The following is a 15,291-nucleotide window of genomic DNA, read 5'->3' as shown; positions in this document are numbered from 1 at the left end:
TTTGGAATTAGGAGGGCATCTGCCAGATCGTTATTTCTGTGCACGTGTGCGCGTGTGTGTGCATGTCTGTGTTTAACGTGAGTGGTACCACACTGCCCATCTCATTGGGCAACTTGCTTTTGGTTAACTCAACAACCTTTTGTGGTCTTCCCACACTGTTAGTACATATAGACCTATCTCAACAGTGTAGGTAGGGACAGAGTCTCTCGGGGTGGGGCAGCTGTAATTTTAGGTAGTCATTCTCCCAATAATGGACAGTTCATCATTGCCAGTACTTCACTACGGCATCGTGCTCTTTGGACCCACTGTCCATGACTCCCTGACCCAAGCAGGGGGTTTCTCTAGGGAAGACCCAAGAGGAAGAATCACTGGGTCTTTCGTATGTTGCACATTAAAAAAATTTTTATTTTATATGGGAGTAGAGTTGATTTACAACGTTGTGTCAGTTTTTGGTGTACAGCAAAGTGATTCAGTTATACACGTACATACATCTATTCTTTTTCAGATTGTTTTCCCATATAGGTTATTACAGAGTATCGAGTAGAATTCCCTGTGCTATACAGTAGGTCCTTGTTATCTATTTTATATACAGTCGTGTGTATTTGTTAATCCCAAACTCCTAATTTATCCCTCCCCCACCCTCTTTCCCCTCTGGTAACCATAAGTTTGTTTTCTATGTCTGTGAGTCTGTTTCTGTTTTGTAAATAAGTTCATCTGTATCATTTTTTTTTAAGATTCCACATATAAATGATGTCATATGATATTTGTCTTTATCTTACTTCACTTAGCATGATCATCTCTAGGTCCATCCACGTTGCTGCCAATGGCATTATTTCATTCTTTTTTAGGGCTGAGTAATATTCCATTGTATATCTACACCACATCTTCTTTATCCATTCATCTGTCAATGGACACTTGGGTTGCTTCCATGTCTTGGCTATCATAAATAGCGCTGCAGTGAACATTGGGGTGCATGTATTTCTTCAAATTAGAGTTTTCTCCAGATATATGCCCAGGAGTGGGATTGCAGGATCATATGGTAGCTCTCTATTTTTAGTTTTATGAGGAACCTACATAGTGTTTTCCACAGTGGCTGCACCAATTTACATTCCCACCAACAGTGCAGGAGGCTTCCCTTCTCTCCACACCCTCTCCAGCATTTATTATTTGTAGACTTTTTGATGATGGCCATTGTGACCAGTGTGAGGTGATACCGCATTGCAGTTTTGTTACCTCGCACATTTTTAATAGATATTTCCAAGTTGCTTTCTATTTCCCATTCCCATAAGTAGCATGTTAGAGTACTTATTTCATTGATCTTATCGAACTTAAAAAAAATCTGCAAGATGGGTAAAAGATGCTACCTCGGATGCCCATGGCCAGGAGGGCCTTTCCACCCGTGCCTTGCATCCCACTGGGGGGGTCCATTGCCCAGAGAGACCATGAGGAAAGCTGACATTATCAAGTGGAAAAAAACACGGAGGGATGAGTAGACTATTTTGTTTTTAAATCTCAGAGAAGTGAGTTTCTCTTGACCAAACTTTAAGTCCACTGGGTACAATTTGATGTTCTCTCCAAATATTAATAGATTTCTTCCTCGGCCGAGGCACGAAGTCTTAGTCTGCTCCGAGAGAGGTCCGTCACTGCAAAGGACACAAGGCCACACAGGACTTCCTCTGTGCCGAGCCAATTCATTAGACCCGGTGAGCAATTTGCAGAAGAGATTAATTGATTTGCAGGCTGCCCAGCACTGAGTGTTACTCAGCTACCTCCCAGAAAGCTCAGGCCGCCCGGGAGCTCGACAGAGCAAACAGTAATATGTGAGACTTTAGTCAAAGGCCGAACGTTGTCTTCCTTCCTCATTATAAACAGAAGCCAGAGCGATGAAGTTCTCAGCCCCTTCTGGTTTAGTGTGGGATTGGGGGCCACAGTCCAGGCTCCCGGAATAAAATGAGAAGGCTCGTGGAGCCGCAGCTGCCAATATGATAGCAATGTTTCTCTTCGCAAGCTGTGATTATCCCCAAACAGACACCTTGCTTATCTTGCTCTGAAAAGCTGCTATACCAGAGGTGGAAATTTCAACTCTGCATGCCTGTATCAGAAAGGACTCTTTGGGGTGTGGGGAAAAGAGACTCAATTTAAATTGACCTAGACAGAAACATTCATCCTCTCATGGAACAGAGAAGGGGGCTTCAGGCATGGCTGGATCCAGAGGTACCAGTGATGTCACCCGGACTCAGTTTCTCTCCATCTCTTGGCTGCTCTTCTGGGTCAGCACCTCTGGCTCCTCTAGTACCTGCCCTGCCCGAACATGCCTGACTCCCTTCCGTAACCCAAGTCCCCAGACTGAATCCGGGTGGCCTGGTTGGGGGTAGGCGTCTCTCCTGAACCAGTCACGGGGGATTTGAGTGGCCCCTGTCCTTGTATGGAGGGACGGGTTGGGGCCACCTCCGCTACAGCCCTTAAGAGTAGAGGAGAGACAGTTTCCCCAAAGAGTCGGGGCCCAGATGTCCAAACAGCCTCTTACTCATGGTTTAATGGAATTCAGCATCTGTGTGTGAGCAGTCATGCCCCCTGAGAGGGGAGAAGCACAAGATGCCATGAGTCCTCTCCTCAAGGAGCTTGGGGACCAGTTGGTGGACCGAGACACCTTTGTGAAATAGATGAGAGTTCCTATGCAATTAGCGGGGCCCGCTCTGTGCCAGGCAGCGTGTGGGAGCAGGAAGAGAGGCAGCCGAGAACACGACACTGCCCTGTCCTTAGGGAGAGCCCAGTCTGGCAGAGGAAGCCGGCACAGACTGGTAAACAAGTCATTACACATGCAATGCGGTAAGCTCGCTGATATGATTAAGCTTCCAAATGAGGGATCCTGACAAGACCTGCTGGAGCGGGGAAGGGAGAGTGGGCTGGCATAAACAGGAACAAAACGGGAGGGGGCCGTGCTTCCGAGGCCCATCCCCAAGCCCCCTCCTTCGGGGCACCCACTGCAGGAGGAGCGCGGCCCCCTACGGAGACCCGCAGCCTGTCACTCTTTATCATTCCTTTTCTCCTCCTTGGATCATAAAGGATTTTTGCCGTCCACACTAAACTGCTGGAAATAGAGGTGCACAGCACTTAACTACTATTTACTTATTCACCTAAAATGCTAAGTGTTCCCCCCCGGCAATCGCTAACAGATTCCTAAAGAAACGGGGCGACACGATCTGAATTCTGATTTCTGCCCCAACAGAAGGCGGGAGGGCAAAAGTGGCCAGTGCAGTCATGGCCGGTTCCACTGGGGAGGTGGGAGGCCAGGGCCGTAGAGTCATTTAAAGAGGTTGAAATCTGGATATTGGAAAGATAAACGTATACTACGTTAAAAAATTTTAAAAACAAAAGAGGCACATACCTTCAATCCCAAACCTGAAATGGAGACTGCTCTGCTTTGGAAGGACTCTCTGGAAACTGTCCGCACCTTTGAGTTGGGAGAGCCCCTTCTCAGCAGAACCCACGAAAGGAGGATTGTTCTAGAATTTTCTATGTCGAAGGCTGGTAGACAAATGGAATCAGAGGATGAGGCAAGATGAGAAGTGATGATGTCAACAGACCTACGGATGGGGGACAGAATCATGAAGGGTTCAGGGCTCACCTTGTTGGGTCTGTCCACCTCCACCTGTGACCTGATCTTCAGGAGGGGCAAGGCTGCTTTGGTTTTGGAGACAGATGGCCTTTAGGGTTAATTCTAACTAAGGGATTAGTGGCAAGGTGAGGCAGAATGGTGTCACCAATCGTGAGCCTAGAGGGGAAATACTGTTATATAGACCAGCTACATGGAGTCATAATGAGAAGGTCGTTCTCAATTCCCTGTTAAGCCTCTTGCTTACATCACAAAGGAAGTCTTGTTTTGATGCTAATATGTCTTTAACACCTGCCTAACTAAAAGTCTTTACTAATCTCCCTTTAAACAGACAAAGGTTGGGTTTCAACCTCTAGCTAGAATTTGAGAACACAGTTCTGTTTTTATTGTTTGTATTTTGACAGGGACCTTCTCAGGGCAGATACTTCATCTCACCCAGCTTCCTCCTGCAATAGACCTTGAAAAGCCAAATACTTCTCTCTCTCTCTCTCTCTCTCTCTCTCTCTCTCAGCCTCCCTTAAGCCACGAGTAGTGCAGGGGGAGAAACTTTGTTTTTGGAGTCAGAAGAATTCATTTGAGTCCTGACTTCTCCTCTTACCACTTCCTTGGCCAAGGTCGTCCCTTCTCTTTCCCTCAGATCCTCATCCGTAAAATGGGGCCATTTCTGAGTCCACAAGGGTCAGAGACATTCACCTCTGCTGACTCACTAACCTGGCCCTTGAAAAGCCTATGAGGGCAGTCTAGAAATATCCCACTCATCTGTCCAGAGGACTGTTGGGACACCCAAGCTACATGAGATGGTGAGTTGGAAAGATGCTGTGTCACCTATAAAGGACTTTGTAGGTGTGCTGGTTATCCTGGCTGACAGTGGGGGACCATGGGCTATATTTCCACCCAGGTCTGCGAAAGTCATCTGCAAGTCAAAGCGATGAAATCAAGGAACAGTGAATTTCAGATAGGGAGCTACGTGGTATTGAGCCGATACTTGGGGGCACATGAATTTATGCACTTGGATACAGATGGTGGTCTCCCTGCCAGGGTGAGACTGGCCCCAAAGGTAGAGGAGACAAAGGGATTTGAATAATCCTCTGCTCCTGCCTCATGCCGTCTCACACCTCCCTGGCAACGATGAGCTCTTCTCAGGGACGCTGTCTTCCTCTAAATAAATGCATTCACGGTGGCCTTCACCCCAACGTTGGATGCTGGCAGGGAGCACTGGGGAATCTGGTCCAACAAGCATTGCTTCCTGCTGGAGCATTTGGAGAGTTTCCTCCAAATGTTTTTCTTCATCTAATTTTCAATATGGCCCCATGGGGTGAGGAGGGGGATGTCGTGGCCATTCTCCATCCTAATTAGAAGTCTTGCCCAAGCTCAGACATGAAGGAAAAGAATGAAAGTTCCATTCCAAGGTTTTTCCTTTGCTAAAACTCTTTAAATTTTGGCTTGTTTACTTCTCTAACTTCCAGAGACACGAAAAAGTAATTTTCGAGCCCCCCTCCACACAGGCATTAGTGATCATTTTCAGTCATTTTCAGCTCTCCCTTTTTGCTACGAGGCACCTGGCATGCCGGGAATGGACAAAAGCCATTTTTCTAAGTACTCGCGTTTGAAATTATTAAGTGTTCATTAAGCACCCCCGGGTGCAAAGCACTCCCGGAGATGTTTGTTTCTCAATTTTCTATAATTTCCTGATTTTTTTCCCCTTCGCTAAAGGCAGATTGAAAAATGAACTCAGTGCATTTGAGTCTCTGAATCATAGTTAATGTGCGACGCCCCCTCCCTTAACCGCGCTGTTTCTCTTCTGCCCCCTCTTGTCTCTTTTCTTATCAATCCGGTAAAGTTCTTATTCTTTTTAACCCCTACTCAGGGGCTGGAACTTTTTGTTTGTTCCTGACTACCTGCCAGGAAGAAGTGAATGCAAAAGCCGTGACCACTCGGGACTGCGGGTGGGAACGATGGAAAAATCGAGAAGGCGGCAAAGGCAGCCTTTGATGGGCATCGGAACCGGTGCAGGATGAGCTCGGGCTCAGCTCCCGGGGGGCCCTGCCCCCCACTGATTGGCATCAGGGACCCTCGAGAACCCCAATCTCTGAGTGGACCCTTCTGGAAAAACACAGAAGCCCGAAGACCCCCTCCTGTGCGCCCTCACACCCCGTGACGCTGAGTCTTGCATGAGCAGAGAGAAAGGCTGTTTTTCTCTTTCTCTTTTTTTTTTTTTTTTTTTGACAACAACCTCACATAACCTCAAAAGTTGCCCATGAATTTACCAAAACTTTTTTAATGAAACTATTCTAACCTCTGGTGGGGGTTAAAAAAGAAGCCCTGGGAATTTATTACCAGAAAAAAAAAAAAAAAAAAAAAAAGCAGCACGACTTTTTATTTGATGGGAAATCGTCTTCCAAGCTTCAAGGGCGCCCCCTAGCGCCGGCCTGCGAGGAGCAGGCAGCGCGGCTCCCTCTCGCCCGCGAGCCCCGCTGAAACCCCAGCTCTGGGGTCCCTCTCGCGGGGCGGGGGAGATCTCGCTGATCTCGCCCAGTTGTGCGTCCGGCCTGGACCGGACCTCGATTCAAGTGCGGGGGAAGCTGTGCCCTCGGGGACACCTGCTCTGAATACCAGGCGACCCCTTGGCACGAATTTATTTTCTGTTCTTTGGAATTCAGGGGACTACAGCCCAAGGATGGGAGAGGACAGTTTTGATCCCAGAGCCCAGGTGCTGTTTGAAAGAGGTTGGACCCCCGCTGAAGAAGTGACTCTTGCCACTGTCTCAGCACACAGGCGACCCTGGCTTTTTTTCGGTCGTTTCATTGCTCTCATGTAAATGCCACCCAGATCTGCAAGAATAAAAACCGGTACTAAGAGAAGGGGCAGAAACCCTAGCCGAGAAAGGAGGGAGGGAGAGAGGGAGAAAAGAGAAGCGTGATAAGATGGGGGTAAAATAAAGGACTCAACGGGCGGGAGGGCGGGCTGCCGGACCTTTTCGGGGCTCCCTGTCCCAAGGTACGTGATGCAGGATCCAGGATTCTGCTGCAAACGCAGGCTCCCGGCTCTTTGCACACCGAACAGGACTTTTCGATCTTTCCGTGCCAAGTATGTGAGATGTTGCTATCCTCCCCAACTTGGAAACACACCGGTTCTCCTTCAGAACTGACCATGTTTTTAAGACGCACACGTTAAAAATACTAAAAAGCAAATGTTCTAAACTAGGGATGCGGGAGAGGAGAGAGCCTGCGGCAGCCTGCCTAGCAGGGGCACCACTGGGGCAGCATCAAGAGGGCGGGCTCGGAGGGGAGCTGCGGTCCTGCGTCCTCCCGGGGCGTCTCAGCTGCCCGACGCCTCAGTTTCCCCATCTGTGCCGTGGAGACGATAAATAACAGTACCCGTTTTGTTGGGCTGTTGACATATCACTTACATATATCATTTAAACTAGGGCTTAGCATCATATTTTACGGTGAGCATGCCAGCTCCTGATTATTGATCTATCTCTAGAGAGGAGCCAGAGACCCAGACTTTTCCATTAAGTTAAATCTCCCAATTTGTACATGATGGGAATGAATTCACATTAAAAAACAAACATTAAAAAACAAACACATAATACACAGTGGTCTGAGCCCCAGCAGAGTCAGGTACTTTGAGACCTTTACTTGGCAGGCTGCCGGGAGGCATGGGAGGGGAGGGAAGAGAGAGGAGGGAGCTGGCTGCCACCCCTCCCTGTCGCCTACTACCCGCACATCTGGGACACTTGAGCCAAATGCTGAAGCCAGTGGGGTCACACTTCTTTTGGGGTGAATGGCTTTTGGGGAAATGACCCCTTTTCCTCTCCCCCCACCCCTCCCCCCGAGAACGTGGGAGGGGACCCACTTTGAGTCCGTGCCCACCAGGAAGCCATGATGGAAATGTGTTGGCATGTGGGCAACCACGGAGGAGTGGGGGGGGGCACTTCCCCTCCTTGTCCCTGGAGACCCCGCTTGCCCCTCCTGGCAACTGTGTGCTTTTCACCAGCCCAGGTGCCTTTCAACTTTGGTGTTTCAAGGCACATCTTGGCTTCTGTCTTCGGTTTGGTGACATCCTCTGCCAGGCTGGCTTCTCATAAGTTCCTGCACCAGGAGAGGAGGGCATGGGGCGGCCTCGCCTCTGCCTGGTCCCCTCCTGGGTTTCCTGTGTCCCCTTCTGATTGGCATGTCCTCTGCCCTGATGCCTGAGCACGTGACTCACTGCCCATCTACTCTTACTGCTTTGATCGCTCTGGCTGCTCTTTGCACGTGGCCCAGCCCTGGGCGAGGTGCTTCCTTCACTCGGCCCTCCATGCACTCAGAGACCACTTACTGAACATCTACTGTGCTGTGACATTGTTCCTTGAAGGGCTAATCAAGCCCATTTCACTGAGCTCCCATTGTCTCCAAAAATGTTGAGAGTTTAAAGCTTCTCCAAGTGTCATAGAGAAAACAACAACAGAAATTACATGGCACAGTGGATCCCAAAAAGCACTAGAGAGTACCGAGAGCCAGAGGCACGAATTCCCATTTATCTTTGTTCAGATGGACTAAATAGAATGTGTTATTGATTTTTAAAAATCCACACATTAGTGGTTCAAAAGAAATTGGTTCTGTATGTTTTAGTATGAAAGCAATTATTTTCCTTTTAAAACTGCTTCCTGGGTCTGTACGGGTTTTTTTTGGTTTCATTTTTTTTTCTGCTTTCCCTTTTCATTCTGCAGAGCAAAATGCTGCATGTTGCTAAGTGGAGGGGGAAAGGCTCTTCATTTTTCACTTGTTAATCTCTATCTGCTTTACCTTTTAAATTCTGTGTTCTATTGTGTTTAATTCCAATTAATTTGGATTAATTTAAGTAACATTCAATTATAGATTCAATGCATACATATTGTTTTTTAAATTAAGAAATGGGGAACATTTTTAGTGACTTTTAAGTCATGCTGCATCAAAGCTAAGAAAATCCACATAGCCTGGTTTAGTCTGGAAGTTTCCTTGAAGAGGAAGGGGCTCTTTTGGATTGTGTTTGCTTTTGTTTACCTTCCCCCATCTCTCCTTGGATTATCTGCAGCTCGTTTAGTAAGACCTGCGTTGGTTCTGACAGCTTGAGGCTTTCAGTGCTTCTGAGGACAGAGGACCTATTTCTTTGCTTTCAGTTTTGCCACTCAATAAATCTGAGTAGTCACGAAGCCGTCATCTGTGTAGTTAGATAAGGGAGAAGATGATTTCTCTATTATTTTGCTTAGAAGAATGGGAAACTAGATTAATCACTGTGCTTTGGAAGGGACTCTTAACAGAAGAGACTGGCTCCTTTCACTGGACTCATGGTGTGTGCCCACGCCGGATGGTTTTCCGGGGGCTGGGAGCAGACAATCAGGGCTCAAATTTTAAGTCTGTCACTAGGTGACGTTAGGTAAACCCTTAATCCCACATCCAACATGGTTAGGAAGGGGTTGGGGATCCTCGGGTACCCATGGCACACACCCACCTCCTTCCCTGGGACAGAAGGAGAGTAAGCAATGTCTGTGAGAGTCAGGAGAACGGTGTGTCATGGGTTATAATTCTTGGCAGCATGGGACCGAAATCCAACTCAGAAAGATTTAAGCACATGATTCCTCATGAAACAAAAAGGCCAGGGACTCAAACAGTATCCCCAGAGTTAGGGTTAGAGGTTTATTCCTCTTCCTGCCTGAGTTAGCCTTCTTCTGGGTGGCTTTCACTCCCAGGCACGTGGTGGTCCCCACAGGCCCCAGCGTACATCCTACCCACTTAGCAATTGCGGTAGGGAGTGTTCTAACTGAAGTCCGGCATTGACTCTGACTTAGTGAGCTTTGGGTCGCATGCCTAGCCCTGAACCTTCTGTTTGTCCAGATGAGTGGAATATGCCCACTCCTGGAGATGGGAGGGGGTGGTGGTTGATTATAAAGCAGCCGACTCATATTGAGAAGTGATGTTCCCGGAAGGTGGAGGAAAGGCTGCTGAAATCAGAGAACAACCCACTCTTCCGTCCCAGGTAGAGGAGAACAAAGAGCAGGGCAGTTGCGCTCTGCGTGCCGTGGGCTACAAGGTGACAAGTTGTAGTCAGTACCGCTGGTACCCTGCCCAGATCCCTTTTCAGGCCAGGCGCCCACCCATCTCCACGTCCTGGCTGCTGCCCTCTCTTATCTGTACCCTTCTCCAAAGGATTGGCCCTTGGCTGATAGGAACTACTTTGCCCCCAACATACACACAGACCCTGGGTTGGTCCACAGCCCCTGACTGATTGATGGAGGGATAGGACCACTCAGCCCTTTGGCCTCCGGGTGGGGTGAGTTTTGTGATACAGTTCACACTCCAGAGCTTCCTGTGGGCACCTCCAAAAATCCTTGTTATTTAACTTCGTCTGGCTTCTCTCACTCATCTCAAGTTTCTCTCAGGTGGGCCCCCTCAATAAGTCAGTTACGCAAGAGCCCGAGATACCGGTTATTTATGAATCGAGAGTCTCACCTATTCACCACTTACTCCCTAGTATAAGGCTGTCCCCTGTTTTCTCAACACAAAGATCCGAAGGAGTTTCTGGACCAACCTGAAATACAACATCAAGACGGAGATGAAGTAGGCAAACTTCTACTTACAGTATTTAATGTATTCAACTGGTTGCACATAGCCCTTTAAATCACACATTACATAACATATCGGTGTAGCGACGTTGTGTTTTCTACTCACATTTCGCGAAGCCATTCTAGCCGCACTTGTAGCATGCATCTTTGAGATGGCTTCTTGTCATCGCTAGAGCCCCTGGTTTGAGTCACCTAATAGAGATTTCCGAGCGCAGCATCTTCACTTTCATGCCAGCTCTTTGAGATTTAGTACTTTTAGAGTCAGAGTGCAGTGCCATCATAGAAATTTATCCACGGCCATGAGCACCCAGTTACGTAATATTAGGACGGCCGCTTTCATTTCTCAGGTAGGAGCCTGTTCCCAGTTGCCACCAAATAAACACATCCTGTTTCGCTTTTTAAAGCAGCCTACAAGGGACTTGTTTACGATAACACCCAAAGCTTAAAATTGTGTCCCAAGCACCCAGGAAAAATGACTAAATGTATATTCAGGGCCCCCCCCCCATAACTTTTTGAAACCAATTTTTTCAGACGGTATCTATGTAGGACCCAAACCAGCACTGACTGGCATTGTTTCAGGCTAATGTGTCTTCCTAAAGAGTATTTTGTCATTTACAATGAAGTCACGGAGAGAGCTCCCTGAAAAATGGGAGACGTTGTAGGGATTTGATTAATAAAGCAACTCTTTCTTTTCTGAGGGATAAATTGAGGGGGGGGACCTCTCTTACACTTGGGCATATCATATCCTCTGAGTGATCATCAAAAGAACCGAAATGGGACCAGCTGGTCTTGCTTGACTCAGATGTGACATCTTGAAAGCAAAGTGAAATGTGGGAGGACATGGAGAAGGGATGCTTTCTTTGCTGTCTTAGTACAAACAGAGGTAGAAAAAGACCTAATATCTAAATGATGATCCAATCATATGGGGATATTTGGGAGTAGCTATGTTTCCCCATGCATTATTTTATTTTATTGTTTTCTGCTTTAGCATTATGCATTTATTTTTTAAATTTAAATTGTATTTTATATTAGAGTCTAGTTGATTTACAATGTCGTGTTAGTTTCAGGTGTACAGCTAAGTGATTCAGTTATACGCATACATATATCCATTCTTTTTCGGATTCTTTTCCATATAAGTTATTACAGAGTACTGAGTAGAGTTCCCCGTGCTCTACAGTAGGTCTTTGTTTGTTACCTAGTTTATGTACAGTACTGTGTGTACGTTAATCCCAAACTCCTGACTTAACCCCCCCACACCCAACGTTTCCCCTTTGGTAAGTTTGTTTTTGAAGCCCATGCATTATTTTAAAACGTCATTCATTTCAAATTCCTTTATTATAAACATCTTTATTCTCAAACTTCAGTTCTGTTCATTGTTCAGCCATATTATAATTTGTCTGCAATGTCTTACATTATCTAATAAGATTCGCAAGAGGAATAATCTTAGCAAATATCGACGGGGTGGACACCATGGGTGAGTCACTCTTCTGAGCCCTTTTATCATCCCCTGTGAACTTCTTGACGGAAATACAAGTGCTAAAATTATACTCTTTTTTTTTTTTTTTTTTTTTTTTTTTTGGCCGCACCGTGAGGCATGCAGGATCTTAGTTCCCTGGCCAGGGATCAAACCCATGCCCCCCCCTGCAGTGGAAGCCTGGAGTCTTAACCACTGGACCGCCAGGGAATTCCCCTATACTCATTTTAAAGCCAGGAAATGAGGAGGTTATACGAGAAGCAAGCGCTGAAAATCTAGGCAATCTGCCTCCAGACCCAGGTTATGAAATGCTATGCTTCTCATTCCCAATCTCACTAATTATCAGTGGAAGCCCCAAATGAAGTACATTTACATCTATGGTCTATAAACAAATATTTTGAAAGAATTTTAATCATCCCAAAATATACATATTAGTCATGATAAATATATACGTATACCTTGTATCAAAGGTAATGATACATATATTTACTGTATAGCAGTAACTAACTTATGTCAAACATAGGTTGACCTGTGATATAAGTTAGCTACTGCCATGTAACAAAACACCCCCAAACTCAGTGGTTCACGAATCTTTATTCTTGCCCGTGAGTCCTTGGGTTAGCAGGGCATTCAGGTTTGGCGGTCTCGCTGGGTTTGGTCACGCATCTGTGGGGTCAGCGGGGAAACGGCTGAGACTGGCTGGTCTAGGATGGTCTTCCACTCACATCCTGGATGTTGGTTGACTGTCAGCAGGGAGAGTGGGGCTGCATGAAGCATATGTCTTCCAACCTCCCAGGGTTTCAGAGAGAGGGCAGATTCTCACAGACCTCTTGAGACCTAGGTATGGAATTGGCAAGACATCACCCTGACGCATTCTACTGGCCAAGGAGAGTCACAGACCAGCCCAGATTCAAGGGGGGGAAATTGACTCCACCTCCTGATGGGGGACTTTAAAAATCACATTGCAAAGGGTGTGGATTCAGGGAGTGGTGAAGAATGGAAGCTGTTTTTGTTTGTTTGTTCTTGTAATCAGTCAACCCTGCTTTCTATTTAGTGCATGTGGTTGCAATTTAGAACATATTTACCAGCCCTTAAAAACAGGTGGTTCATCTTTTCATGTAATGGGTAGGCTAGGGATACGTGCTCTGGGCTAGTGCAGCTGGGCAGGGAGCCCAGCAGTGAAGGGTCCCTCCATTTTTCTGCCCTGCCCTCCCCACCCTGTGCCTTTATCCTGTGCACAGGATCATCACATCATCCAGGCGTCATGATTGCATTTCAGGCAGGGAAAAGGCCTAAGATCCAAAGGGGTGTGCCTTTAAAAAGCTGTCTGGAGTTGCCATGTGATCCTGAAATCCCACTCCTGGGCATATATCCCAAGAAAACTCTAATCTGAAAAGATACCTGCACCCCAGAGTTCATAGCAGCACTATTTACAATAGCCAAGACATGGGAGCAACCTAAGTGTCCATCAGCAGATGAATGGATAAAGAAGATGTGGTACATAAATACAATGGAATATTACTCAGCCATAAAAAAGAGCAAAATAGTGCCATTTGCAGTGACATGGATGGACCTGAAGATTATCATATTAAGTGAAGTAAGTCAGACTGAGAAAGACAAATACCATATGATATCACTTCTATGTGGACTCTAAAAAAACGACACAAATGAACTTATTTTCAAAACAGAAACAGATTCACAGACATGGAAAATAAACTTAAGGTTACCAGAGGGGATTGTGGGGGGTGGGTGGGTGGGAGAGATTAATCAGGAGGTTGGGATTAACAGATACACACTACTATATATAGAACAGATAAACAACAAGGACCTACTGTATAGCACAGGGAACTATACTCAATATCTGGTAATAACCTATAACAGAAAAGAAACTGAAAAAGAATATACATACGTATAACTGAAAAAAAAAGATTGCGAAATACCATCTGTATCTACTACATGACAATATAATATAATTTAATTCCCCCAAAGGCACGTAAATATAGAAGGAACAACTTAGGGGTTAAGAATATGCAAAAAAAAAAAAAAAAAAGCTGTCTGGAGGGTTTCCAACAATCCCTGCTTACATCTCATCGTCTAGCACTGGGTCACAAGCCCACGCCTAGAGGTAGGGAGTCCGGGAGAGAGTGTTCTAGAGGAGCACCGAACATCTTCGGGGTTCTATTGATGAGAAAGAAGGGGAGAGTCATAGGGGGTATGTCAGGCTGAGCAAGTGATACTAGCGTTTCCATCTGAAGCAGTCTTAGAAAGTTTACTTAAAAAATAATCTTGTTGAGCAACTAAGCCTGTGTGCCACAAGTACTGAGCCTGTGCTCTAGAGCCCGCGAGCCACAGCTACCGAGCCCATGCACCACAACTACTGAAGCCCGCGCACCTAGAGCCCGTGCTCCACAGCAAGAGAAGCCACTGCAGTGAGAAGCCCGCGCACCACAACAAAGAGTAGCCCCTGCTCACCGCAAACTAGAGAAAGCCCACATGCAGCAAGGAAGACCCAATGCAGCTAAAAATTAATTAATTAATTAATCTTAAAAAATAATCTTATTTAAGTGAAAAAAGGGAGTTAAAACATTTTTATGTAATTAATAGTCTCTCTCTGTAAAAGGCCAGATAGTAAATTTTTTACTTTGCCAACCATACAGTCTCTATCGAGGAGACTCAACTCTGACGTTGTAGGGAGAAAACGGCCACCGACAATATGTAAATGAATGGGCATGGCTGTGTTCCAATAAAACTTTATTTATAAAAATAGGTGGAGGGCCAGGTTGGTCTTCAGGCTGTAGTTTGCTGATCCCTGGTCCAGATAATTTGTAGGTATGACAAAATGGTGAAGGCTTCAGCAGACAAGCCAAATTCATCAAGGTTGTATGGGGATAAGCAAAGTTTAGGTAATAGTCTAAAGTTTATTAGACTCTTACTATAAAATATTTCTCATCACTGTGGTATTTAGTATGATAAAGCTTTGGCTTCTCTAGTGAAGACTGAAAATAACAGTGAATTTTAAAAGATACTTGTAAAATTTTATTTCTCTCACAAATAACAATTGGGTGTAAGTAGAACGATCTAGGATGGTGGTTCGATGGTGTGGTAGGAGCCCAGTTTCCTCCTGTCTTGTTGCTCCGTTCTCCTCACCATAGGTTTCCTGCTTTGTGGTCTAGGGTGGCTGCTTCAGCTCCTGCCATCACATCTGCACTCCATCTAATAGAAAGGAGAAAAGAGGAGTGAGAGGGGACCAGCCCTCCCTTTAAGGGCATGCCTTGGAAACTGTGTATATCACATCCTCTCACATCTCGTTGGCCAAAACCTAGTTACCTGGTCATACTTGGCTGCAAGAAAAACTGGGAAATGTAGTCTTTAGCAGAGTGGCAACACACCCCATCCAGAAAGTGGGTTCTCATTACTAAGAAAAAGGATTAGAGAATAGGGAGGCAACTCCCACGCTGTGCTCTGCCACTGGGGCTAGAGATATAGATGGGGTGAAAGTCCAAACTTTAAAGTCAGTTAATATTCATGCCAGTAATACCATTTTCCAGGTACTATGTACATGCTAAGATTTCCCCTCTGTGCCTTGATCATGAGTCTCTCTGGGCAGTAGTAACA

At 46.1% G+C, this 15,291-nt stretch overlaps 1 protein-coding gene across 1 annotated transcript in view; it reads left to right on the top strand.

The window, feature by feature from the left end:
* ZNF831 (zinc finger protein 831) overlaps positions 1-15,291 on the top strand; it is a 78,152-nt gene that overhangs the window by 38,382 nt on the left and 24,479 nt on the right. The gene's annotated exons all lie outside the window — the stretch shown is intronic.

The sequence above is a fragment of the Physeter macrocephalus genome, chromosome 14 (assembly GCF_002837175.3).
Source record: "Physeter macrocephalus isolate SW-GA chromosome 14, ASM283717v5, whole genome shotgun sequence".
Classification (NCBI taxonomy): domain Eukaryota; kingdom Metazoa; phylum Chordata; class Mammalia; order Artiodactyla; family Physeteridae; genus Physeter; species Physeter macrocephalus.
Note: the sequence above shows the minus strand (reverse complement) of the source record. Positions and strands in the feature narration are given on the sequence as shown.